This window comes from Barbus barbus (assembly GCF_936440315.1).
Source record: "Barbus barbus genome assembly, chromosome: 11".
NCBI classification, from domain to species: domain Eukaryota; kingdom Metazoa; phylum Chordata; class Actinopteri; order Cypriniformes; family Cyprinidae; genus Barbus; species Barbus barbus.
In genome coordinates, this window is record NC_136739.1 from 28,081,662 (window position 1) to 28,108,768 (window position 27,107).

At 34.8% G+C, this 27,107-nt stretch overlaps 1 protein-coding gene across 1 annotated transcript in view; it reads left to right on the top strand.

Annotated features, from left to right (window-relative positions):
- LOC306876848 (double-stranded RNA-specific editase 1-like) overlaps positions 1-27,107 on the top strand; it is a 173,236-nt gene that overhangs the window by 59,742 nt on the left and 86,387 nt on the right. The window contains exon 2 of the mRNA XM_079428278.1: positions 1,817-1,897. The gene's annotated coding sequence lies outside the window, so the exon portion shown is untranslated. The remainder of the gene's footprint in view (positions 1-1,816; positions 1,898-27,107) is intronic.

Here is a 27,107-nt window from a genome sequence, read left to right on the forward strand (position 1 = left end):
AATTTATATTAAATGTATTATTTGTTATATTGTTATATAAATAAATATGAAATATTACTTTTGGATAAAGTTAAAAACTAGTATATGTATGTATGTATGTATAACATTTATCACATTATCACAGTTTATTCACTATAGTTTACAAAATGGTAATAAAATATGACAAGAACTCAAGGTTAAACTGGTTAAGGAAAGGTTAAAGAAAGGTTAAAGAAAAAAATCATCTTGATAATGTCAGATAACTTTGATCGAAATGTATGTAATGGATTACACTCAACCAAACATTATTCAGCTATTAATTTAAGTACACAGTTAGATAATACCAATTTACATCAGTCTGTAGTGTAAAAAAGTAATTAAAGAAAAAATCTTAAGCAAAACATGGTCAGGTCAAAGTGTCTGAAGAATTTTTGGCTATAATATGTCACCGTTTACTTTATTTTGCTATCCTCAATGAACCATAGTGTTCTGCACACTAATAAAAAAATATATCTGGTGTCGGAATAATTTTTGGTTTGATTATAATTTTTATATATGCCACACAACTGGTCATTGAATAGATCTTATGTTGAGAAAACACATTCGCCAGAGAAAAAGAGCTGGTAATAAAATATATCAGAGGCAAGTTATGTTTGTAAAAGGAGGTATATTTACAGTCTCCATACACCTGTCTTTCTTTCCTGAGCCGCCTAATTGAAATATGTTGTCACTCTCCTTTGGTGGGATACGCTTCCTATTTTTAGACCTCCATTTCAGGGCGGCAGTGATGTCATCTATTTTGAAACCTTTTGAGTTTTCTTTCCTTCGCTCTCAGGGCTGTGTTTATGATAACAAAGAGGGGCAGTCACTCTTTTGACAGCCTTTCTTTATGCCACAGATGATGGGGTTGAACCAATTTTCACTATGAACTACAGTCTGAGGCCTTTAAAGATTGCAGTCTGCTTTGTAAAACGCTATCTCGTGCCAACAAGTCCACTGCCAGGAAGAACTCAACCTTGATGCTTCTGCAATGACATCAGTGAGATAAAATGTTCAAAACATGCCCTAGTTAGTGCCACTTGAAAGATGCCACCCGCCATTTCTGTTGCTTGATTAAAAAAAAAAAAAGTCTCGTGTTAGATGGTATTTCAAGTTGACTTTCAAAGATTAATGTTATAATATAATCTAGAAACCACTTCATCAGCCACTTATTTTTGTTATTATTTTATTATTATTATTATTTTAAATCTTATTTTCCTTACTTTAGAATGGTAGTTTATCAAAGTCTCCAACAAAGTTTTCAACATTGATAATAATTAGAAACGTTTCTTGAACATAAAATCAGCGTATTAGAATAATTTCTGAAGGATCATGTGACACTGAAGACTGGAGTAACTATACTGAAAATTCAGCTTTACATTACAGGAATAAATGACATTTGAAAAGAGAGATTCAAATAGAAAATAGTTATTTTAAATTGTAACATTTCACAATATTACTGTTTTTGCTGCACTTTTAATCAATTACATGCAGCTTTGATTATTAAAAGCTTTCAAAAACATAAATTGTGTGTCTCTAATGTAATAAATATCTTTATTTGTGAAGGAAACTGAAACTTCCCCTGTTGTATGTGGAAGCAGAGAGGAGGTGTTTAAACCGTGATTAAGTGTAAATGAAGTATAAAACGTGTGACAGCTGGGTTTGGGGGAACTTCTCCATTTATGGTGCTCATTTCTCTCACAGAGTCCTCTCGGTTAAGATTTGCTCTTAGGATCAGGATCGGTAGAGAGAACCACTTTAGCTCTGGCCTGATGTTTTATTCCTCTTTGTGTTTCAGGAGGAGTGGAGACTCGCAGCAGGAAGATCTTGTTCAAGGCGGTAAGAGATTGGAGCAACATCCGCTGCTTTATAATAGCAGGTAAGAGAATCTGCAGTGATGCACTCAAACACAGAGGCTGTTCATGCCGTGAAAAGAAAGAAAGGTAGAAGATTGATGGTAAGATGCAGCAAATTAAATCTTGTGCAAAACAAACTGTTGCTTTGTGCCTGTTGCTGATGTGTAGGGTTTCTCTGAGGCCTTTATAAGAACTGTAGGCACTAGTTATGTAGCGATACATCGAGTTGTGACTATTGCGCTGATTTTAATGCAGTGTGTTTCTCTCCATTTTCATGATCTGTCCTTTCTTAGTGGCTCACAACTGTGAGACTGTTAAGGCAGATGTTTTAGATGTTTACTAACAAAAATGTGTTAGTAAATTTCTGTGAATCGGTTCAGAATATCTGTTCTGATTAATGTAATTCATGACTCATTGACAATATGGTTCAGTTGTTTGCAGAAGTCAAATATCATTACAAAAAAATTTCAATAAGGGTTTTCTTGTTTATTTTTTTATTTAATATAGGGACCAATTCTCACTATTAACTAGTTGCTTATTAGCGTGCTTATTATGAACATATTGGCTGTTTATTACTGCTTATAAAGCACATATTCTGTATGACCATATTCTACATCCCTAATCCTACCCAATACCTAAACTTAACAACTAACGATAACACTTTAGAATAGGGAACACTTATTCAGTATTAACTATGACTTTTCCCTCAATAAATTCCTAATTGGCTGCTTATTAATAGTTAGTAAGGTAGTTGTTAAGTTTAGTTTTTGGGTAGGATTATGGATGTAGAATAAGGTCATGTAGAATAATTTAGCTCTACTCAAGTGTGACTAGGTTCATGAGCACGACACGTGACTCTGTGACCATTTTATTAAATGTAATTTATTTCTGATGGCAAAGGTGAATTTTCAGCATCATTACTGCAGTCTTTAGTGCCACATGATACTTCAGAAATCATTCTAATAAGCTGATTTCCTGCTCAAGAAACAATTTTTGAAATGTTAAACAGTTGTGCTGCCATAATATTTTTTGTGGACATCCCTTTTTTCTGGATTCTTCGATTAATGAAAGTTCAAAAGAACAGTATATATTGGTTTTTGTAACTTTTACAACTGTACATTTATTGTTGCTGCTCTATGCTCCACCTTTCTGAATCGCGACGATTTTTACAAAGCTCATCATTCTGAGCAGCGAGGTGTGCTCTGATTGGCCAGCTATCCAATGCCTTGTGATTGGCCGAATACCTCAAGCATGTGACGGAAATGTTACACCCCTTACCGTATTTTGATGCCGTGTCCCGGTGCAACGAGACTAAAACAACAAAACCCATTATAAACGAGGCATTTGTTGCATCCAGTGGGGACATAACTACTGATCATAATGGCTTATACCAGGGCTGTTCAAACTCTGTCCTGGAGGGCCGGTGTCCTGCAGAGTTTAGCTCCAACTTGCCTCAACACACCTGCATGGAAGTTTCTAGTATGCCTAGTAAGAGCTTGATTAGCTGCTTCAGGTGTGTTTGATTAGGGTTGGAGCTAAACTCTGCAGGACACCGGCCCTCCAGGACCGAGTTTGGACAGCCCTGGCTTATACTGTCTTTTTACGCATTGCGTTGCATCACGCCGCGTAAACATTACCATGTCTGCATTTGTGATCGGAGAAAGGACAAACAACAAGCACTACTCTACACTGCTCAAAACTCACGTTTGAATAGTCAGTGGCAAATTCTTTAAATATGAAAACATACTTACAGGCTGTGAGTCAGAAGCATCAGACTGTCCTTGCTAAGTTGGAATTGCCCCACTTTATAGAAACAGCCTTTGTGCACAGCTAGCATTGTGGGCTACTCTCCCAGGTTCAGGAAACAGTATATTTGGGTTGAACTGTTCTGGAACAGTGTTGTAAATACAACTTAACCACTGATTTCTAGTTGTGTCCTCTTTTGGAAACCCAACCAAAGTAGTTTCGCTTTCACAACGAAACACAGAGTCTCCAGGACATGGCGCCGGCGGCAGCAACAATACTACAGCGAGAATAAAAATAATGCCCTCTTTCTTTGCCTATACTTTTGGGTGGTGTTATGCAAATCTTCCCACACAGTGACGTAGACATGTGGGGGCGTGTTTGAATGAGCCGTTTAAGAAGGGCGTGGACGAGTCTTAACCTTTATAAAGAATATCTCTTTGGGTTTGAGACTTTAGTCTTTGCAACTTCAGGGATCTTATCTATGCACGAACAGCTTGTAACACTCTAAAGAGAAAGAAACTTAAACTCGCATCATATGACCCCTTTAAAATGCATCACCCGGTAGGTTCTCTGATTCAAACTATGGAGGACCAATGGAAAATGGCATATATTTCTCTTGGTAATATGACCCAGCTTTTTAAGAATTTAAGAGTTTCATTAATTTATTTAACAAAGGAGATATGAATATAGCCTTTGTGATAGGTTTCCATGACTTGCCAGTAGAGACATACGGCAGTCTCAGAGATAAAATTACACAGGCCTGGATTCATTTACCTCTCTCTTTTCAACTCTGATGACGTGCGTCAAGCTTTGTAACCATTTAGACCGTGTACACTTTAAGGCTGAATAATGGCACTGATTTACTACTTATTTCAGTTTGAAAAAAATGGCTTGTTTCGGTTTGTGTTATATTTAATCACTTGATCGCTCACTGCTCATGCACCCTCACATTTGCATAAATCTTTGGCTGTTACAGGTTATTGCACAAAGCTAATATAATGACTCAGACGACGGCATACTTTCAGTTTTGTAGTAAGTAGCATATTAAAAAGCTGCCTGAAAAAAGTTGCCCGCTAGGACACAATTTATTTTTAATGAGATGCACGAATGGTCATGATATTTATAGTGGGTGTAATTTTGTAATACTGGACGAAATGGGACACATGCCACCAATATTTAGCAAATATTTTCATATGCACTAAAAGGCTTGGATTAACAGATCAATCTTGGGAAGTTAAGAATCAATACCGGATTATTCAAATAAATAAATCATAATACACTTTCATTAGCAGCGCGCTTAAAAGCAGTTTAGCATTTACTGTGTCCTCTCGGGTCTTACATCATTTCTGTGCTATTTTAAGGCGATTAATAGAGCAGGGTCTTGTCGTTCCTTCTGTCAAAGTCAAAACCAGAGCTGATTTTATTATGATCCACTCTGCATCTCACCACGAAGCCTGTCAGATTTGAGGGAGTTCAGCGTGTTCATTCAGGCTGATGGGAATGGCTTTTCAAAGCTGGCATTATTTGAGAGCTGTTTCTACACTCTCAGCGCTTGTTGCGGAAGCTTAACAAAACCTTGGGGCTTTGCACGTCCCTGGTGAAAATCGCCTCTTGTTTTTAGAAGTAAGCCATCTAAAGACATGGGTGCCTGGGGTCTGGAGCATTCTGTGATTCGGAGCCCTTCGAGGTTTCTTTCATTTGCTTTGAGGAATTAACTGTCTTGCAAAACGACCTGCGGCGCGGGCTCGTGGGAGCAGCGGGGTGGAGAGAGCAGATGAGCACCTGCTCGCTGCCGCTCTGCAGGTGATGCCAGAGAGACGCTTTGCAGACGAGCTCAGATCTCTAATCAAGGGCATTCACTCTCCACCGCTAAAATTAATGAAAGCGTCTAATCGCTCTCTTCTTCGGTCTCATTCTCACCGTCCCACACAGAGGTGGGTGGTGTAACTAAAATAGTGTATATCATGGTATGAGTAATTTTATATCACAGCAACAGTATTTATCACAATGTATTTATTCCTCCAAAAATAGCTTGTTTATTGAATAATCTTGTGTTTATATATCGCACAATATATTGGTACCATATTGGGTATTGGCCAATACTATGTGTGTGTGTGTGTGTTTTAATATACACAAATAATTTTATTTTGTTTAAATAAAATGATTTATGTATATACTGAAATATAAGTTTGGTAATGGCTAATATATTTAATTTAGTTAACTTCCCATCATTTTACATTTTCAATTATGTTTGGCATCATCTAACACTCAAAGTTAATATTTAATAACGCAAACACTGTTAAAATTAATAATATAATTGCTAAATTATTGTCCATCTTTTATTCTGTACATTCTAATCATTTTGTTTTTATTTTTGCATCTCTAATTTTTATTACTTATGTGGAACATCTTTATTTCTGTCAGCCATTACTGTAAATAAGGCTTTGGCTCAGACGTTGGAGAAGCTGTCTTGGATTGTAAGGGATCTGCAGTGACCTTTCAAAATAACTGTCCCATGCTGATGTATAAATGTCTAGCATCTCCTTGGAGCATGGATTTAGATCTGCCTCATGCTGTGGCCTGATCCTGTTCCACATCCAAAAAAGCTAACTTTTTTTGCTCAAGTCTGAGCTTTGTCCAACTTAGTTAGCTGTGCTGTGACTGCATATTGATCAGAGATGAATATAGTCGCTCCCTGTAGACCTTATTATAAATCTATGCCCTGCTTTCCAAAAAGAGCTTTTGGAGGAAGTTCTGCACAGACTCCCAATGATTCCGATACCTGTATCCGAGCCACAACAGCCCGACCACTATAGAACAGTGTGGTTGAGGATTTTCATGTCCTATCCATTTTCTTCAGAAAATACGTCAGCCCCTCTACACTCTCAAACAGCGTAAAGATTTGTATATGTTTTACAGCTCACTTTAAATATATTTTGCAAGTATTGACCAGAAATTAGTTATTTTATTGTTAAACTGTAAATGGAAGACAATGTTTTTTTGTTTTGTTTTTCTAAATTATAAATCTTATTTATAAATCTGAAAATTTCAACAAATCCATCAGTCATTTTATATATTAGTAAATTAACACTGTTAAAATTAATCTCCTTGCAAAATGAATATATATTGCCGATTCTAACTTTTTTATTTATTTATTTTTATTTTATTATGTGTGCGTGTGTATATATATATGTGTGTATATATATGTGTATATATATATATATATATATATATATATATATGTATATGTGTGTGTGTGTGTGTGTATATATGTGTGTGTGTATATATATATATATATATATATATGTATGTGTGTGTGTGTGTGTGTGTGTGTGTGTGTGTGTGTGTGTGTGTGTGTGTGTGTGTGTGTGTGTGTGTGTGTGTGTGTATATATAAAAATATGAAATTGACAAATTTTTATATTGTGCATCCCTAATTGTAATTATACGCAAACTATGGGATGCATTTACACCATGGGATAATTTTAGTCCTGGTCTAACTGTGTGTTACTAGTTTTCAATAGGTCCAAAATTGGTGGATAAGCCACATTAGTTGCCAATAACAAGTAACGAAATGCAAGTTTATGATGATACAAATCCAGTATGAGCTGATACATTTAATAATAACTGTTACTAATCTAATAAAAATGGCTGATAATTGATATGGTACTAATATACCATGCATCCCTGTTATACAGTTAGTTGCATTATGTAATTCCTCATTTGATTTATATAATTCACTCTGAGCTTCACAGTTCAGTCCAACACAAGTTCACTTTTTTCAAATTTGCGAGTACTTTTTGGCTAGGAATCAGGTTTTAATGTGATTCATCTCTGTGTTGGTAGAGTTGGTTCAAAGGGATTTTTTGGAAATGCCTACAGAGAAAATGAATGGGAAAAATGCTTTGGGAACCTTGACTGCTGAAAAAGTGTGCACTCACTGCTTGGCTCTTATTGATGCCTGCGTAGTCACCCACAGATCCTCTCCGTGCCTACCAGTCGCTGACATCAATATTGTTTCTGCCGTCCCATTCGTCAGCCTCCCGCTCCTCCTCACTATTGATGGATGACCCCGCTGATAAAGAGATGCAAAACCGCTGTGCAACGTCATGCATTTTGCCGTTACAAATGCAGATCTGGGACTTCTGCAGCAGCTAACCAAATCGAAGAGTGATAAATCTCCTTGTGCCTGTGTCCTTTATGTAGAACAGCAATACATCTTTTCACAGTGATATTAAAATCTTTCTTTTATTTCAAAAATATGTGGGTAGTGAAGCATTAAATTCTATAATGGTCCAGTACTTTATATATGTCAGACCTGGCAATGTGGAATAAAACATTCATCGATCATTTTCATGGGGGAATGGCTCCTCGCTGTGCCATACAGGTTGAGACTAGAAGGGGGGTTACAGGTCTTCCAGTTTGAGGTCTACATCTGGTCTCAATCTGAGCAGGACTTTTTAAATACGTTTTTGATTCGCTCTGTGCTCAGGCTTGAAATAAGACCGTCAGAGTTCCTTTTAACACAGTCCTGTTAAAATATTTCTGAACTGCAAACATACTTTTTTTACAGGATGTTTCATTTTAGTTCAAGAGTGATTGCTATTTTCTGTAAAAAGGAAACAACAGCAATGGAAACTTAAAGTTAACCATTTTAGAAGAAATCATTGACTGCATTTTACTAATATATAATAATTTATAATATACTATTTATTAAAATTTTTTACTAATCACTTTCAGTTATTAAAAAATGTGTATATATATATATCTATTTATTTATTTATCTATTTATTAACAAATATTTTGGATATCAATTTCTCTATATCTCTGTTCATTTATTGGTAAGTAAATATAATATGACTAATTATATATTAGTTAGTAAATGGCTATTTATTTATTTACTAACTAATATTCTGGAAATCAGTATATTTTATATATATATAAAATACATTTTTAATTATTTAATCGAATATTCATTGATATTTTTCAAATAAACACATATTTCATAAATAATTGAATCCAAAAGGTAGGCCTACCAGTTTTATTTATAGAAGTTACAGTGAAATTTTACTATTTTCCACTATTTTGTATAATAGTAAAGTGACCAAATCTAAGAAATAGCACAAATGAAAATATTGTAAATATGTAGTGAACTAAATAAATAAATAAAAACATCAAAACTATCTTTGAACTATATTGAAAAACTGTCTTCAAGAATGTATTTGATAGACAAATATACAGCGTAACAGTAGTGGGTGAGCAGTACGGCACCAGAGCCAAGTGATCACAAGAAGCTTTGAACTTGATTATCTGTTCTTTTCTAACTGTTTTCATTGGCGTAGATGGATATACAAACTGGGTGGCCAATATTTGTCTGAAGCGTAAGTGACTCTATATTTAATTGTCTGAATTGCAGCCATGCTGACATTCTGCTGTAAAAATGAGTGGGGTGATGATGGAATTATATTGTCTTTTTCCTTTCCTTATTTTTTTTCCTTATTTTCATTATGGGCGTGACATCCAGTAGTTCTCTGGCTTCAGTCAGGGTCCTGTGGGAGTGAGAGTTCATTATTGAATTTGCTGTCAATATAAATAAGTGCAATGAAATCTACGAGCAGCTGCCATCCTATTGTCTCCCATAACAGAAATCGGAGCTGAAGCCCTGGAGGTTCGGATCTGTCCTGATAACGCTCCACCTCTGCGGACTCGTCAATAGTGCCAATTATGTAGATGTGTGACTTTTTTTTTTTTTTTTTTTTTTTTTTTTGTCATGTGGCCCGGGTAGTGTAAGGAAATCTCAATAGATGTCCTATCTGTCATGTTAACCATCTGAGGGCCTCTATTTTAATCAGAAGTTTGCCAGATAGTCCTCCATTTGTTATTTAAGGCCTATGACAGAGCTTAAATAAAGCTTTAGATGTATCTCATATAAAAAAGTGTGGATTTTGGGAAAGAGGGCTGTTGAATCAGTTGCTGTAATAACGTTTTTTTTCTTTTCCATTTGGCTGAGAAGTCGCATGCTGTCAATGATATTGCAGATATTTACCCGGGGACTCAGCTTCTAGAGTTGGTCTTATCTGGAATATTCAGTGCAGATGTGTTAGACGACATGAACGCTATCGTTTTCTGAGGCAGTGGTGAACGGCGGTGGTATCTGATCCGGTTGTGTCGGAGGAGCTGAATCTGTGCTAGAGCAGAGTGGTTGATTGGGATCCAGAGCTCTGTTTCCATGCACATTTCATTTATGTGCAAAATCAGAATATCACAAAAATAATATGGCAGTAGGGATGCTCCGATCGATCGACTGGAGATCGATATCGGTCGATAATCACATTTTATGACTCGTTCGGTACTCAGACATTTGGCCGATCTCACGAACCGATCGCAATTTGATGACGTCAACGCGTGACGACGTATATGACGCGTGGGGACATATGCTGAAGTCATCGCCGGTGTGGAAATGCTATGAAGTTTCGAGAAACAATGAAAAATTAGCTATATGTCGTGTATGTTTTGTATGATGATATGATGAATGGATGGTTCATTTTTAACAGTGACCTTAGAGCTGATCTGCACACCACTGCACACATCTGCGGAGCGCAGGCTTTACTCCTTTTAAACTTTATCTGGAATGTCACAGTTTCTGTCACTGCAACGGTCAGGCGAACACACACAAACACAAAAGAAATCGTCTGTCTAATAAATAAATGTATTTTAAAAAAATGTAGTTAATATTGCATCATTTATGATTTATTTTATCCACCCGCAACCCACCCGCAAAAATTCAGAATGCATTTTTTATTACCCGCGGATTATTAAAATACGAGGATATAGCGCTGAAAGATATTTACCATAAATTACACTGAGCGCTTATGTGATCCGCTCCGCTGTTTTGATGCGCTGCTCACTTAAAATGGTGCTGCTGTTACGGCTTGCGGTCCGGATGGATGCCGGGTGTGGATGCACTTATAGAAGTATTTAAAGATAAAAGACTCGAGTTGCTTTTAAAATATTCACAAGTCCTTTTCCTCGAGTTGAGTAAAGTCTGGAGTCATTTCAGGTCAAGTCAAGTCTGAAGGCTATAAAAATGTGACTCGAGTCTGAGTCACTAACTCGTGTGTCCATCTCTGCCTTGGGTTGCATCAGACACGTTTTGTTTGCATTTATTTTTGTCTTATATTAAGTGTCCTGATATACATACTGTTATGCATAAAGACCATTTTAAAGGAATAATAAAATGTTCACTGTTTAAGGAATAATTTTTGTGATTATTTATATAACTTTATTACATAAAGCTTGAAGCATCAGAATAGGCATCGGTATCGGCCGATCACCATGACAAGAAATCGGTACTCGATATCGGCTGCAAAAATCCTGATCCCTATATAGCTGTAAATCAGAAAATCGCCACTTCTAGAGAAATTAGCAGAAAATAGCAATGAAGTTGAAGTTGTATCCACTGGGGCAGCCACTCTGGCTCTTTTATTAAATATAATGAATGACTTGCGGTTTAGAATTATTCAGTCGCATAACTTTCTAATGATTTTTTGGAATTTGTTCAGTATATGTGTGTATATCATTTTTATTGTTCAAAATTTTGGGTAAAGTATTTATTTATTTTTTTAAAGAAAGTAATACTTTTATTCCGCAAGCATGCACTAAATTGTTCAGAAGTGAAAGTAAAGGTTTTTGTTTCAAATAAATCCTTAGCTTTCTATTCATCAAAGAATCCTAGTCATCAAATCAGCGTTTTAGAATTATTTCAGAAGTATTATGTGACCCTGAAGGCTTGAGTGATGCTGAAAATCTAGCTTTGGATCACAGGAATAAATTACATTTTAAAATATATTTAAATAGAAAACCAATTTTTTTTAAATTGCATTATTGTTCCAGAGTTTTACTGAAAAGAGACATTTTACATTTTGAACAGTAGTGTGTATTCCTTTCCTTTTCCTTTTTCTATTCCTCTTCTCTTCTCTCCTCTCCTTCCCTTGTCGTCAAAGAAAACAATCCGTATCCGTGTGGCGCGGCTGACACAGAACAGCGTACGCAGTTCGCGTCCAGCGGATACTGTCCAAAATGGCGCTACGCTGTCGCTTTTTCTTTGCATAAAAAAAGTATTCTCGTAGCTTCATAACATTTAAGTACTCGCTGTTAATGCTACAGAGCAGCTGTCGTTGTCATTCTAACTTTGATTTTGCCATTTATTTTTAGGAAAGAAGCTCAGGTGCAACATGCTGGTTTCACCACTGGTTTCACATCTGTGCACTAACTGAAATCATCATGTTTTTGATGCTTTACAGGGTTATGGGGCACATGTGTGTGCTGGTATGGGGCTAGAGAAGGGCTGTTATGACTCAGAGCTGTTTAGACTGCCCTCTGTCCCACAATGCCCTCAGCCTGTGAATCCGCTCTTTCCTGGCTGGTGGGCAGACTGTACATAGCATTAAACATCAAAGCCACAGGTCTGCAGAAGTAATTCCCACTAAGCTGAGAAAAGATCCCGACCGTGTCTCATGAGGGACTGAAGACGTTCACTCAAAAGGGTGCTGGGGTTCAGTTCTGGATTAAGTAAATCATAACCCTTCCTCTTCCAAATCTTTAATTCAAACTATATTTTAACTTGGAAAAATAATTCAATAATAATTCAGTGTCAAGGTGACACAGTAACACATACCATTGACAAAAATGGTTGGCAAAACATTAATTTCAGGCCCCGTTTATAAAGTTATATCTTAATAATTTATGCTTCTGAACTTTGACTTCCCAAAAATGTGATTTGTCCAAAACTTAATTTATCGCTGCCGTTCTCTTCCTGTTCTCTTTGTGTCAGGTGGGATCAAAGAAAATTACTTTCTTTTTTTCTGGTACTTTTTTTTTATTTTTGATTCTAAAGGTCATTTTTGTACTTAATACAGCAATAATTGCTTGAGGCCACCCTTTCCCTAAAGGCCAGATATATATTGGCAGCTTTTTTTTGTTGATGACTTGAATTTAGGTGATTTGGCACAACTGTATGTGACGAGGATGTGCAAAAATGGGGCATCTGAGAGAGGCACTGAGACTCAGCAATAAAGAAATAATTTAATTGAGATAAATGACTTCTGTCAGAACCTACTAGAAAAAATCAAGTGTTTTATGTTGCTTTAAAAAGGTTTCCATAGCTCCAGGATTTAGCACAACATCATTATTTATGATTTCCTTTGGGTGCTGAGTATGTCTGAGTTCATCTTGGAACTTTTTATTTTACTTAATAATTTGACAATAATAATAAAATGTTATAAATTAATGCATTATTAATTAATTAATCAATTAATTTAATAATAATAATAAACCAGCAATAAAACAGTAAATGTTTTATTTTTTATTTTAGTTTTTTATTTGTTTTAACATTTTTGGTTTAGTTTTATTTTGGTTTGTTTGTTAATAATATTATTATTATTATTATTATTATTATTGTAAAAAATAAGAAGAACAATAAATGTTTTATTATGGATGGCAATAATAGTAATAATAAACAAAATCAAAGCAAGTTGAAACAAACTTAAAACAAAACATTAAAACCAAAAGAATAACAACAACAATAATAATAATAATAATAGTTGTTGTTGTTATCATCGTCATCATCATCTTTAGTTTTTTAAATGGTTTTGTTTACCCTCCACATTAGTCAGTTTTTAATGTTTTGTTTTGCTTTGTTTATTATTATTATTATTAGTAATTAACTACTACAAATAGTAATATTAATCTTTCAGTTGTTTTTGTTTGTTTATTTACCCTCCACATTAGTCTCAGACTTTCATGCGTGCAGAGTTTTTTTGAAGTTAGATATCTCCGAATAGCTTTACATTAACTTCTCCTCCTTTAAATCGGCCGTGCAAATAAACAGCTGTTTCGTTCACGCCATTGCTGTACAGAATCGCATCAGATTGTCAATGCTCACGCTTGCTTGTTTGTAATCAGTAACGCCTCTATATAAGCTGAATAGCAATGCATTTTGCCGCAGTGATTTCATCAGGCTGTTCGCAGTGAGATGTTAGAGGAAACATAAATACAGGTTGAATGGATTAATGCTGTCGGTGTAATGAGAGCAGGAGTTGTTTGTGTCAGTGTCCTCTCTGCACCTGCAGCCTGTAGGGATTCAGCATCAGCATGCTGGAGATGCGGCAGACTTATGAGCTGTGCTCCTCTTTCTTATTTTCTCTAACTTAGTTCTGCTTGTTGTGGGGTTTTCAAAGCAGTTTAACCACATGCAGACACTTTTGTGCAACACATCCAATGTTTGGTTGAGAAAGAATTTAAGTATGAGCATTGGCACAAATAAAACCTCCGTGTCAAAACAGTTTGCCCACAGATTAAATGGTTTTCTTGACAATATTTATTTAATTATTTATATTTACATATTTAATTACTTGTATGTATGGGCATATTCACATTTTTACTTATATAAAGATTTATTTACTTATTTAAATTATATTACTTATTCTTTACCTGTTTACTTACTGACTTATTTACTTATATATTTTATTTCCCTTATTACATAACTAAATGTGTATTTGCGTTCAATTATATATAATAATAAATACTATTTATTTAATTACTTAATTATTACTTTAATAAGTATTTATTTGTGTGTTAATAAATAATTAATAAATAAATGTTAATAAATAATATTATTTGTAATTAAAGAGAGATGGATGATAGATTTAATTATTCATTTTCATTTTATAAGTAGAAAAAGAAAGGTGTGTGTGTGTGTGTATGTATGTACATTCATTTTTCTTTTGCGTTCACTTTACTGTTGTTTACTTAATTTATTTTGCGTTGTTTCTTTGTTTACGTTGTGGTACGCTTGTTTAAAAAGGATTATTGGTTTAATCTCTGTTGATAATTGTTGCTTAATTGACTATCCTTTATTGTTTAGTTTTTATGGTTTTATCTTAGAATTAGTTTGAGGGATTTGTCATGGGAGTAAAGCCGTAGTTTGAAGTCCAGCACATGATCCTGATTGTGTTTTTTGGGTTGGACTCATCTCTTGTGTCCCGATGGCCTGATTCCATCATAGCTGTGGGCCATATGGCTCAGTCATGTTTTCCGTCTGTGCGGCGGGCGATAGTTTCCACCACTGTCTACTTCACCCCTTCCATCATATATTGATCAGAGTAGAGATAATGAGTCTGTGAAACCCAGACAGATCATATGTGACGCGGCGGACAGGGAAATTAGAGTGACAAGTGTCATCTTGCATAATAACAGCATTATCTTACCTCGCATGCTGTTCATTTACTGCTGTCCGTCTCTCAGCTGCTTGTGTGAAGTTAAGAAACTCAGATAGGTAGACCTATTCGATTCTAGCTCGTAGTGGTGGAATTTGATTAGACGTTGAATAATGAATGAGGACATTACAGGTCTAATGGTGCTTTTGTCATTCAGTTTCTCATGGAATCTGTTCCCACAGAACTGTGAAGAATGTTTCATATATTCTACATTGAATTAAACGCCTGTTATTCGTAGAATAGAAAGTTCGACACATTCACAGCTCTTGCTTGTTTGTTTCAATATGAAATATTTTGCCTAATTTGGTTGCACTTTAAATATGAGCTCAGATAGATGGATTTGTTTTTATTTTTAAAAAATCTTGTTGATTTTTTTTTTTTTTTCTTCTATGGATAAAAAAAAAAGTCCTAAAGAAAATTTAAAAAATAAACAATAAACAAGTTAGTGCTGTCAAACGACTAATCACATCCAAAATAAGTTTTTGTTTACAAAATATATTTGTGTATACTGTGACAGCAGTTTTCTGAAGTACTCCTGAGCCCATGTGGTTATATTTAACACTGCGGCATGATGGTTTTTCATGCAATGCCATCTGAGGGCTCAAAGGTCATGCATATTCACCTGAGGTTTCCTTCTTTGCCCTTCACAGACTGGGATTTATCTTGATTCCCTGAATCTTTTCACAGTATGGTAGTTTGTGAAAGACCTACATTCTTTGTGATTTTGCATTGAGAAATGTGATTTTTGATTTGTTTGGCACAAAGTGATGAGCCATGACTAAGACTGAGATGATCCTTTTATTCTCAAACATGATACCCTGACCTATTACCAGTCCACCTGCTTACTGTGAACTGTTTCAAAATATGTTAATTTGGATATTCTATAGCCTTTTCATTTTTATTTTCCCTCTGTCCCAACTTAATTGGAGTGTGTTGCAGCTATCAAAATCGAAATTTGTTTATATTGATAAAATGCATTTATGTTGGTCAGCAAAAACATTGGAAATATTTTCTTTGTACTTCTGTCAATTACATAAAAGTTAAAGAGAACTAACAAAACATCCCAACTTTTCTGGAATTGTACTAGTTGTAAGCAAACTTTGAAATATTGTCACAGAATTTATGAAATATATTAATAGAGGCTTTATATTTCTTCCCTTTTCAAGTGTAAATGTGGTATTTACCCACCAAAATTACAATGTCTACTATGTCAGAAAAAAAGGAAATTCAATATATTCTTTAAAAAAAAGTGTATTTTCTAAAACTTTTTTAAAATGCCCCAAACAGGATATTTTGTATCAAGTCTCTTTAAATTTGAGGTAAGGTATATCAGATCTCAACATCATTGAAGCTGTAGTAATGAAAGTCACCAACATGCTTAAATTAATCTTATTACACTTATTTTTAAACATTTTGCTGTAAAAAAGTACTTCACTGTCTTATTTGATCAGTTCAATGGATCCTTAAATTAACTTAATTTCTTAAATCATAATGATCCCATACATTTTAATGGTACTGTAAAAATAACAGTCCTCATTATAAACACAAAATAATAACCAACTGTAATGTTCAGTGAAGACAATTAGACTGTTTTATGGAGAAGGGGGCGCTGGCCCAAAAAAGGTTGCGAACCACTGATATAAATGAATAAACGTGTAAATGTTTTCAAAATATATACATAATAAATACCTACTAATATCATTTTTTTTTTTTTTTATAAAATAATACAAATTAACAGTAGATTTTTTTGGGGGGATAAATTTTTTTTTTTTTATATAGAAAGGGTAGACAATTGTCCAAAATCTTTTTCTCCTTTGTACAATAAATAATTTTAGGGTGAATAAGTTTTAGGGTGAACTATCCCTTTAAGAGTTGTGGTCCAGTGCAGCAGTGTGGCTCCAGCTGTATTAATCAGCGTGTCTTGCTCACTGAATTAGGGGAACAGAATACAGATGTTTTGAGGGCAGAGAGGATCAGGGCCGATCTGAGCGTGACCCAGTCAGGTGTATCACTTACAACAGAAAATCACTCGCTCTCTTAGTAGCCTTATTCGGATGTAACTGCTTCTCCCTGAGGAGATTAGCTAAATTTGAGTTGCATGGATTTACTTTGTGATTTTAATTCCATCCAAATCGAGCACTTCTGTGTTTCCCAGCACAACTTCAGTAAAAATGAGTGAAAATTACCCACTGTTTTTCAACTAACTCTCTGGGGTTCTGTGAGAAATCTAATCCCATCCAGATACAAATGTTTCTAATTGCTTTGTATATATTATTTTGCACAGTGTTTCTCAATTATTTAGTTTTTCCTTGAGCACCATAACTAAAGATGGATTTCTTGTTGTGTCACCTGTTGCATCTTCATTAAAGATGTGGACCAAGTTTTGCCAATTTTATAGGTAAAATAATATTTTATAAAATAAAATAAATTATATAATAAATGTAATATTATAAGATATAATAATTAGAAACTAAGAATATATGATAAATACTGTTTTTACTTATTATATATTAAAATATATTGTAAAATGTTTATTACTTAATGAGTAAATAATTCTTTTTTTTATTTAATAGTAAAAAAAACAACAACTAACAAATATAAATTATGCTGGATTTGACATCCTGAAGTTCATTCAAAGATAGAATTATTATAAATTAAAATAAAAAATTTAATAAATGTTTACTTATTTATTATTAAGTAGTGTTGTTAATTAATTTACTTTATATTTAGATTATTTCTATTTATATATTTACCTTTTTTTATTCATTTAGTAATATGCCATTTTTCAGTTTTTCATTGTTATGCTATACATAAGTTGTTTAAAAGGATAATTGGTTTGTTTATTTCTAATAAACCTATTTACTATAAGCATCATAAACTAGCTGCCTGGTGCACCTTTGTTATACAGTAGATTTAGACCAACCTTCTGGGTAAAATAATTTGGTTTTCAAGTTCTGCATCAGATATGATCCAATATAGTTCTTTCCTTTAATTACATACACAGTTATTTGCATGCATCCAGAGCGCACAACCTTTTCATAACCTCACATCTAGACTATTATAATAACTACAGATCCCAATCCCATCCAAATCAGTACATGAAATCAGACGTCCAGTGTTAATCATTGTAGCTCAGACGTTGTTTGACAAACTAATCCTGTTCGAATAGTTCTGTTCTCTCTCTAATAGTATTCCTTTAAGCTGATTTTACATTGGCGTTTCATCTTATCTCTCTCAGAGAGCCACAGGAGAGCGTCCCAGAGGGCTGAGATCTGGAAATGTAGAGACAGGTTGATTTAATGTGTCTCTTGCTGCCTTACATAGACTGGAAATGGAAGACACTGTCACTATAGCTGAACATCATCATTTCTGTCTCAGTCGATCTGTCTTCCCCTCCTCCTTTTTGCAGTGACTTTGGTTGGAGGTCTGAATGTTAGTGCGTAGAGCACATTAATACAACATTACCCTCTATGGATTAGAGGCTGCATGGTTGGAAAGACATTTATTTCCCCCCCGACTCCGCCTTTTTGGATCAATGCAGCCAATTTTGAAAGTCTGCCACACGTCGCTGTAGAAAGCCAGCCAGCGTGCTGTTCTGTTCTGTTTGATATGTTGTGTAGTTGTCCTCTTGTGGCAATTTCTCTGAACATAGAGTCGGTGCTGAATGAGTCCCGAGGCGTCTGCTGTCGCTCGCTCATTCGCAAGTAACAAGATGTCCTGTTTTGGAAACGAATAATTGTCCGGATACTTTTGGGGGCCACAGTAAGGCAAACCGTCTGAATTTGTATATGCAAAAAGTATTAAACCAAATTGTTGCTTAGTAGTTCAGGGCTCAACAATAAGGATAGCAATTGTGGAAGAGTTTGACGCAAAGATAGGGATAAGGCTTTGTTGAACTAGCAAAAATGGACTTTATCAGTAAAAATGTGTGCAGTATTCTATATTTTCAAAAAGAAAAACTGCAAAGAAATTTAACTTTTAATAAATAAATGCATTTCTAGCAAATTACTATTTTAAATATGTCACATGCATGCTTGTTGCATGTTTTTTTTTAGTAAGAAAAAATGGCAAAGAAACTAACATTTCAAAACGTATAATATTCTAGCAAATAATTTGTGCAAAATAAATATGCTATACAAGAGTGTTGCATCTTTTCCTTTTGAAAAATGACAAATAAAAAAAAAAGGAAAATTCAGTATTTGTCAATATTCATACTTAATTCATAAATATATTTATAGCAAATCATTATTTAAAATTATTAGAAAAATTAAATATGGAAAAATTTTCATTGTCAGTATATTTTTGTTTTTGTCAGTATTTTTCACTATTCAGTATTTTTAAAAAGACAATTGCAGAGAAAACCTATTTTCTTTTTGAAATAATGAAAAAAAAAAGTTTAGAACTATAATCCTCTATAGACTATAATCCTCTATAGTTATCGATCTTAAGATTGACAGTATGGCTTGGAGAAACACTCTAGCCTCATTTATTTGCAGATGCCCCTTGATTTAACAGTTTATATCCAATGGAATTGAAACCATAGATTTTAAAATGTTGGAAAATTACCAAAAACACCTTGGGATCAGCAATTTAAGCATTTGACATCTGAGCTGCTTCAAACAGGGGCCCTCTGATGCAAAGGAAGTTGTTCAGATCGGCGCAACAAATTATACGCCTCAAAAGAACTTCACTGGAAAGGTAATCGCTGCTTCCCATTGGTGCATGAATGGCTTTCTAGGAAGGTTTAAAGAAGTGAAGGTGAAAGAGAAGCCTCTCAAATGTCTCAGAGCAGCAGGCCAGCCGCGAGGTGGGTGTCCTCCTCAAGAGGATGGGCGTCATATAGAGACCCATCATGCTCTGCTCTTCAGTACACCACTTCATTTTCTGAAAAAGGGCAGAAAACAAGGACGAGGAAGGATAGTTCAGCCAAGCGCCGAGTTATTTGACAGAATGCAGTGCTCAGCAGGAAAGCCAAGGCAATCTGTTTCTCGGGGACCTCTGTCAGCCCAGTATAGCACAGTGCCAGATTTTCAAATCTCTATATGCTGGACGCGCAGTCTATTCTTGATTTTCGCTTTTCATTCTTTTATTTCCATGAGTCTAATGCAATATTTATGATGTAGTTTTTACTTAATGATATGGTCTGTTGAAATTCTGCTTGTGGAAACTAATCCATGTGCATTTATCTCCTGTGTTACGACTGGCATTTTTATGCCGAAATTTGCAAGTGTGCTGCTGTTTAGTGTGTGCTTCATTTGCATGATTAAGTTGTTCCAGATGTGAGCAGTTTTCTTACAAAAAATCTCCATGAGAGATTTTATAGCAGAAATCTCTTGCTTTGAAGTGTCCAGTGTTCTCGTATAAAGCCAGAACGTTAGCACACTGTTAGTCTGTTTTTGTCAAAAAATCAAGGTTCTTCGCTGAAAACAACCGCATTAAACTTTAAAGTGTCAAGTTTAAAGTTCACCCAAAACTTTATTGCTAAGACAAATTCAGTTAATCAATTATATTATACTTAAGCCCCAAAATTCAATTCTTTGATCATGTACTTGTCATTCCAAAAACTCTATGATTTTCTGCTTCAAAAAAGATGCAAAGCACCATATATGTAGTCCATATTTTCATGTGTTCTATTCCAAATGCTCTGAAAACTTTATATGATGAAAGATTGAATTTAAAATCTTAAAAAACCTTGCATTCCAGTTTTCACCAGCACTGAACTGTCTTTAGGAACAAGATTCAATTAAAATAGGTTTCAGACGGTTTCTCTGCCAAAGCTATCATATGACTAAAGAAAATTCAGAATATAGAGTTTATTTTTATTTTTTTATAGTGTTTCAACAGCTTTTGAAATCTATTATAAAGAAAAGGCTGGCCATTCCTCAGCAGTTTTTATTTTGTGCTCCATTGAAGAAAACTATACAGGTTTAGAATCAAATGAAGCAAAGTAGAAGACAATTTTCATTTTTGGGAGAAGTGTCTCTTTAATTCTGCATTTGCATGATTAAGTTGTGCCAGATGTGCGCTGTTGTCTTGCAACAATCTCCATGAAGATTTTATAGCAGAAATCTCTTGCTTTGAAGGGCCCAGTGTTCTCATATTAAGCCAGAATGTTAGCACACAAGTCTCTTTTTTTTGCCAAAGAAATTGGGTTTCTTCCTTGAAAAAAAACACATTTTAGGGATTGGGATCTGTTATCATTCATTCACTCTCATGTCCTTCCAAACCTGTATGATTTTCTGCTTTGAAAAGGATGCAAATGGCCATATGCGTTGTCCATACTTTCATGTCAAATTCCAAGTCCTCTGAAAAATGTGTGTGATGAACATCAAAGTTGAATTCAAAATCTTGACAATCTTGCCGTCCAGCGTTCACATGCATTGAACAATATAATGTATTTAAGAAGACTAAAGACTGTAGTTGAATGAGTTTCACTCTGTTTCTATGACAAAGCTATCATACGACTACAGAAAAACTTGACTATTGTGCACAAGTCAAATGATATATTGAATATTGCACACTTTTGCAGCGCTTGTTTTAGCATTTTGGAACTCAACAGATTTTGACTTTCATTATATAGTAAAGAGTGACCATTCTTCAGCATTTTTCCTTTTTGTGGTCCATAGTACAATGATGATTGCATTTTTATTAAACTGTCTCCTTTATGATGTATTTGCATGATTAAATTGTGCCAGATGTGCGCAGTTGTCTAGCAAAAATCTCCATTAAGATTTTATACCAAAAATCTCTTGCTTTGAGGAGCCCAGTGTCCTTATATGAAGCCAAAATGTTGCACACAAGTGTCTGTTTTGTCGATTGGGTTTCTTTCCCTGCAAAAAAAAAAAAAACACATTTGAGAATTTTTACAAATCTGTATGAGATGCAAAAGCACCATAACAGCTGATATTCCAAATCTTCTCAAGCCATATGATATCTTTGTGTTATGAACTAAAGTTCGAGTCTGTTTCTCACAGAAAGCTATTGCGTGACTTTAGAAGACTCTAAATATAGCGCATAAGTCATATGGACTACTTTTATGGAGCTTGTTTTGTCATTATGGAGAACGAAAACTTTTGGCTTTAAGTATATATTAGGAAAAAGTAGCCTTTCTTCAGTGTTTTTCCTTTTTGTGCTCCACAGAAGAAAGTCATGCAGGTTTGGAACGACATGAGGATGAGTAAATGATGACCGAATTTTCTTTTCTGGATAAAGTTACAATAAAAAATAGAAGAATCATGGCTTCTCAGAGTGTTCTGGTGTCCGTGAAGGATTAGTGGAAATGTCTCTGGTTCCTTTGCTGACTGTCTGAAAGCAGGTGCTCTTTCATTCCAGTGTCTGCGAGTTGCTCGGTCCTGCTGAATCTCCGCAGACGTCCTTGCGTGTAATAAAGGATTAATAGTTTGAGTCATGGCCCCATCTGCCGCTCAAGACTGTTTATCCCAGCACACCGTGACCTCGTGCTCTTTCACTGCAAGTACACACATTCTGAGATGTCAGAGTCTACAGGGTGTGTTCAGGTCGCTCAGTAATGGACTTCACTGGGTATTTGGCCATCAAAAGTGCGATTCCAAATCGTAGGGAGCGTTTATGTTCAGTCCAAAGGGCACTGCAAACGGCATAGGGAACAAGTGTACATCAGTATAACGCATCACAGAAAATGGAGAGGGAAATGGACAATGGAAACAGTCCAAATCAACAAAACAGCAATGATATGCAAGCGCTATGACAAGTCTCAGTTAGCTTAACCTAGTACAGTTTTTTTTTTAATTGTATAATAAATAAAAAGAAAACAAATAGATAGAAAACAAAAAGATTAGAGAAGTTATAGTGTTAGTTTTTTTATATATATAAAGAAAACAAGCAGTTAGTAAATGGAGTGCAAGTCTAAAAGGGACACGTTTTCTTTTCTTTTTTTTTATATGGAATTAGAATAGAGAGTGCTAGAGTTAGATGGTCAAATAAAGATGGAAGAGATTTGTTTTAACCGATTCTTGAAGAGAATTGCAAATAAATTGCAATATGATAACCGTGGGTCACACACACATCAGTTAAATAACCCAAATGAATCAAATCACATTTATTTTCATATTAAACATGCAAAAATTACTTATCACTAAATTTTTCTAAATTTGATGATGTGGAAAACTAATTTTATTAAAGATGATGATTAAATTAAATTATATGTTATATTGTTATTATGGTATATAACAGTTAAGATGTTACTACATTGAGGGTTTGGGGGGGGGGGGGGGTTGTGGACATTGTATTATGCAAATTTAAATATTTTAATGATTTATATTATATCTTATGTTATATATAATTCTGACTTTGCTATGGCAATCTGGCGCTTCTGAATCAGCGACTGTAAGTATGTTTTGTTATTAGTATTTCAAGTAGTATTTCAAATGCGGAGTTTTGCACATCGTGTGTGTGTGTGTGTGTGAGAGAAAGAGAGAGAGAGGCAGGGTCACATCACAGTGGAGTCAGCTGTCTTAACCGCGGCTTGTGTGCAAATACATACGAGCATCGTATCTGTGTCTGTCATGCGACTCTGTTCCCCTTTTGGGCTTGAACTGATGGTAAAACTAAGGACATTATTGTCTTTACTTTTATTTTGAAAGCTGAAGCTCGCGATTATGGTAAGGGGCGTTACATTTCCGACGCGTGCTTGTGGTGTTCGGCCATCACAATGCACTGGGTCAGTTGGCCAATCAGAGCAGACTGCGCTTGTCAGAAGGAGGGATTTTGTAGAAAACGAAGTGTTTGAGAGAGGCGGGGCATAGAGGACCTACAATAATGTACAGTATTTGAAAAATAATGTGTTTTTTGAACATTAAAGCATGTCAACCTATTCTATTACACCAAACACACAAAATAAGCATCTTTAAAAAAGCATCATATGACCCCTTTAATGCATGTTTTTTATTAATTTAAATATGAAAAATAATGCATTATTATTATTACTATTATTATTATATAACAGTTAATACAAATTAAATTAGAAAGATAAGATTTATTGTCATATTAAACATTGCAATGCTCACTTATCACTAAATTGAGGGGTTTTGAGAATATATTATAATGATTTAAATGTGGTGGTAATAATAATTTATATAATATAATATTACATGTCTAGTAGACAAATATTGTAACAAGTTTCATATCAAACATTGCAGTAGTCACTTATCACTATTATTTATTTATCTACAGATAATATCTGTCTGGGCTGTAATGGCCAGTTTTTGCAGGTAATTTGACAAAGATCTTTAAAGAAATGAACTTTTGCAGGTATCTCCTGCTCAGTGTGCAAGGACACTGGGAATTGTTCAGTGAGTGTTTCTTGCTGTCATCAGTATCTGTGCCTCATGGGAAGAATTCGATATCGCCCTAAAGCCTGTGGTGCGTGTGCTGGTCATGCTATACCTCATGTAGGTCATTCATAAGCTGTGAGAGACCACCTGCACCATACGATGCTTTGTTCAGATGAGCTATTTAATATGATCTGTGATTATGTATGAGATCTACTCTGGAACAGTTGGTGGATTAATCTTTGAGCGTTTGGTTGCATAGGGTCTGAAACATGAAGATTCAGCAGCATCAGAGAGCAGGACCACATTGAACGTAATAATGTCCTACATTAGTCAGATGACCTTGCATGATTAAATTAATTATCTCAGTTTCATCACGCATTAGCTGTTCTAAAATCCACAGGTTTTTTAATACATCCATATTTATTTAGATTTCTATGTAAACTTGTTTCCGATTTAAAAAAAAAAATGGTAATTGCAATTTATCTTTTTTCTTTTTTAGCTTAATTCTGAGTCTATATATCACAATTTTGTCTTTTTCAGAATTGTGAGATTTAAACTTAATAAAAATTCTAAACTGTGAGAGATGACCTTGAAATTGTCAGAAAAAAAGTTGCAATTTTATTTTTTACTTTACGGCAGAAACAAACAAAAACAAAAACAGAATTGCGAGATGTAAACAGAATTTAGGGGGAAATGTCAAGATTGTGAGAGTCATAATTACTTGTTTATTTAGCTGTAGGACAAAACTGAATTGCGAAATGTAAACTTGGAATTCGGAAAAAAAAAGTCGAAAATTAAAATTTAATTACAAAATTAAACTGGTATTTGTGAGAAAAGGTCAGGATTGTGAGGGGGAAAAATTGTGAATACTTTGTATTCTGTGGTGGAAACAAAAGAGAATAAATTTAGAGACAAATTCCACAAAGAAATTCAGAATTGTGAGGGGAAAAAAGTCAGTGAATGTAAACTTGGAATTACTTGTTTGTAACTTGCAATTGTGAGATAAAAACAGCTCTGAGGAGAAAAGTCAGAATTATGAGAAACTCAATTGCAAGGAAAACAAAGTCAGAATTGTGGGATGAATAAAGATGCAATTCCCTTTTTTATTTTTAATTCTGTGGTGGAAACAAGCTTCTATGGGTTTCAATGTGTCCTTAATGCATTGTTGCAAAGTGCCCTGCGAATTAGGGTTGGGCCGATGGCTGATAGACATCACGATGTTGAGCCGGCATCATGATCCCCCCCCCACCCCTTCAATCTGCCGCATCCCAGTACTGTGGTCGGAAAAATGCCGTGTAGCCTATTACGGGACCCCAAAAGGGAATAAATATGTGATGTGACTAGGATAATATATATTTCAGTAGCCTAATTTCTCTCGCAGTTATATCATTGGATAATTATACTGTATATAGCTTAAATTGTGGGCATCAGGGAGCCGCTATTATGCCTGGCACTGAAACTGCTTTTTGCGCGATCGCGTTTTAGTTTCCCTTTCACTTTTGAGATTCATACTCTGTTTATACTATGGAGCGGCATTACTTACCACACATTTTACAAGATCAGATGTTTGTCAGTTGCGCTAGGGATCTGCAAACCATTCGCAATCATCTCAAGCTGGTCGCACACTTGATGGGACGCTCAGCCGCGTCGCACTACGTCTTTACATTGTTTTGACAGGCAACCGTTGGCAATCGTTATTTATTTTGCTTGCCGTTCGGAATACAGATTTACGCTTCGGGCACACCCCCTAACTCCACCCCCCACCCCCCGATGTCATCGTCGATCACTATGTTTCACTGCAGACATCGTCCGATGCCAGTTTTGTAGACATCGCCCAACCCTACTGCGAATTCCCTTACAGACTAGATATATTAGTAGTGGGCTGAGGACTTTGCATCCTAGCAGTCATTAATAGGTTAATTAGTTGTGATTTATTTTTTTATCGATTATTCAGTGTGAGCACAAATGCATAACATGGTGATGTGAAGATGTGCTTGAACAGTTGAAGCTGTAGTGTTCACTGCATGTCACGTCTCCTCCACAGCACTTGCTTGTAGAAGTGAAGCGGGCATGATGTAATCGGTGTTGAAGTGCATCTCTATAAATTAAGATTACATTCACTGCCAACACAGTGATTGTGTGTTAACGTCCATGACGACAAGCACTGTTCTTCCATCTCTCTCCCTTTATCATCCCGATCGACAAGAGCGTCTGCGTTTGCTGACTACGCTGAGCTGAAATCTCCCATGTCAGGATGCAGTGGAAACTTGGAGTGAAATGTATGAATTGAGAAAGTCTGGGGTACATTATCTATATTTTATATTCAATTAAAATAGTTTAAATGTAATAGAAAAAAAAAAAATTGACAAGTGTTATTTTAGTATCACTGAGATACTATAGGTTTTAATAATATTTAGAATGTTGTTTATTTTCCATTTTGATTTTAATGTTTTAGTCATTTTGTAGATAGTTTAATATTTGTACATAGTTTTTTTGTTATTCATTTTTATTTCAGTTTTAGTTTTTTCAAGTTAAACTAAAAGAAAATGAGAAAATTTGCACTGACAACTAGATTAGGTTTAATTAACTAAAATAAAACTTAAAACTTAAATTTATTAAGAAAATACCAATGCTCACATTTTTACATGAACATAATATTTAGAGTCCTCTGCATGCTTTTTGGAGTATATATGTTAATGAATACTATGTTAATAGTGACTGTAAGTATTTTTTGTTATTAAAGTATTTCAAATGTTAATAATAATTTATTTTGAATACTGTTGATTATGAAAACTCCTGAATATTGATATCTATATTGTCATGCAATGTGCATGGCACCTTCCACCAATGAGTCTTTTATTAATATTCATATTATTAAAATTCTATTTTATTGTATTGTTC